Source organism: Euprymna scolopes, chromosome 20 (genome assembly GCF_053919585.1).
Source record: "Euprymna scolopes isolate OS-2025 chromosome 20, ASM5391958v1, whole genome shotgun sequence".
In the NCBI taxonomy this organism is placed as follows: domain Eukaryota; kingdom Metazoa; phylum Mollusca; class Cephalopoda; order Sepiida; family Sepiolidae; genus Euprymna; species Euprymna scolopes.
The window spans coordinates 70,358,099-70,360,308 of NC_136501.1; the positions used below are offsets into that span (position 1 = coordinate 70,358,099).

General features: G+C 38.3%; 1 non-coding gene across 1 annotated transcript; it reads right to left on the bottom strand.

Moving 5' to 3' along the window:
* Positions 1-374: 374 nt before the first annotated feature.
* LOC145241880 (U4 spliceosomal RNA) lies at positions 375-511 on the bottom strand. The gene has a single exon (XR_013862610.1). It is a non-coding gene; the product is annotated as a U4 spliceosomal RNA (small nuclear RNA).
* Between the last annotated feature and the right edge of the window lie 1,699 nt (positions 512-2,210).

Here is a 2,210-nt window from a genome sequence, read left to right on the forward strand (position 1 = left end):
TGGAAAAATGACAAAAATGTTCAACCCTTCAATGCGTTTTTGAACACCCTAAAATGCTACGATTAAAAATATAAAAAAATATGAAATAAACATTGAATGAAATGAAAAAAAGATGAAATGAAGGAATAATATCAAATAAAACTGATAAAAAAACAAACAATATAAAATGAAAAAGATTTTAAAAAACATAAGACTTATAAAAAAAATAGATGGAAAATTATATTAATTGAACAAAGTGTACAATAAAACCGACAAAAATAAAATGACATACAAAGACAAATGTAACTACACATGAAAGAAATAGCATCGAAAAAAAGTAGGTATAGTACACCTTAAGTAGGGGGTAACGCATGGGATGTAAATATTTTCTTTTTAGTTTCCATTTTACACCTCATTAGAAATTGCTGTTGGCAATGGGTGCCATCGCGGGGTATTTGGAATAATTTTCAAGTAGCGATAACAACGCCTCGGAAAATCGTGATTGGCTATTGTATCGCCTCTACGCAAAGCAAACGACTGATAACAATCAGCCGAAATACATATCACAGACGCATTACAACTTAGCGACCCCAAGATTTTTCTTTTCATGTATTAATTAAATCAGCTTATTATACAAACCTATTTTAAGCTAATATTATCAATCAGAAGAGTATCATACATCATTTAATAAAAATATTTTATTCATTCATGCATATAAAATAGTTTAAAACAATCTGTGTTTATAAAAAGTGCACGATTAAATACAGTTGTCTGCCCTTGAAGTCATTAACCTTTAAGAGTTATGAACACGTTAATACACGCATGGCACATTTACAGTAGTTCCTTTTTTGTGTGTTTTACAATTTTTTTTTACACAGTGATCACCACTTATCAAGGCCCGGAAGCCACTCAGGGATAAGGGTTATTGCAAGTACATTACGTTAGTGAGGAGATTTACTGAAATGTTTACTTAAGGGGGCGGTTCATTAGGAATTTGTTAACATTGGACTTGAAGACATCCAAGTTGTAGTCCGGATGGAAGCAGGCAGACGGAACAGAGTTCCACAGGCGTGCAGTTCTCAGAAAGAAGCTTTGTTCATGGAATCCGCGTTTTGATTTAGGAACAGATATAGAATGGGGGAAATTTTTCAGTGGATTCAGCTAGACGAGTGTTTTTCGTGAAAGATTCGCGAGGGGGGGACCAGAGATTAGGGTGCAGACGAGCATCTGCCATGGAAATAACGATAAAACAAGGACAGGCTCCCAACGTCTCTTCTGTGGGAGAGAGGTTGCAGGGTAGAGAAAAGGGCATCCCCCACTAAGCCACGAAGTCTATTTTGTACTCTGTCAAGGCAGGATAGGCTGTTTTAGTAGCTCCTGCCCATATATGGCAAGATTATTCCATCCTTGGACGTACTTGGCTTTTATATAGACAGAGAATTGCATCAGTAGTGAGATATCGTCTGGAGCGGTAGAAGGATCCCACCATCTTTCCAGCGAACAGACTTGATGTACGTGTTCCATTTCAGATCAGAAGTAAAGGTCAAACGCAGAAGCTTGTCAAAACACGGGGCCTCACCCACACAAGATCCATCCATCACAATTGATGCCAGCTGGGGATCAGAGTGTTGATGATGAAAGGATAGGAGTTTGGTTTTGGATGCATTAAAGGTAACCAGCATACATCTTCCCCCACTGAACCACGTGCTCGAGATCAGAGGAGAGAGAATCAGAGAGAAATTTGTCATTTACAGCCTTTGATGTGTTGCCGTAGATGGTCGTATCATCAGCATAGATGTCAACGAATGATTTAAGTATGTGTTTAGGGAGGTCATTGATGTAGATCAGGAAGAGAGTTGGCCCCAGGATTGACCCCTGAGGAACTCCAGCATTTATATTGCAGGCCTCCGATTTTTGTCCATCTACCACTACTCTGATGAGCCTATCGGAGAGAAATGATTTAATGATTGAGAAAACATTTCCAGTTATACCGTAGCTGGAAATCTTGTGAAGTAGACCCTTATGACATACCTTGTCGAAGGCCTTTGATATGTCAAGAGCAATTGTCCGAGAAAGGAAGCCTTTGTCAAGAGATTCACTGATCCTGTGGGATATAACCGTCAGCACATCTGCGGTAGATCTTGCAGAGCGGAAACCATATAGTGTGTCACTAAGAAGGTTATTCCTGCTGAGGTGGTTGACTATTTCTCTATTTAATATTTAATATAATT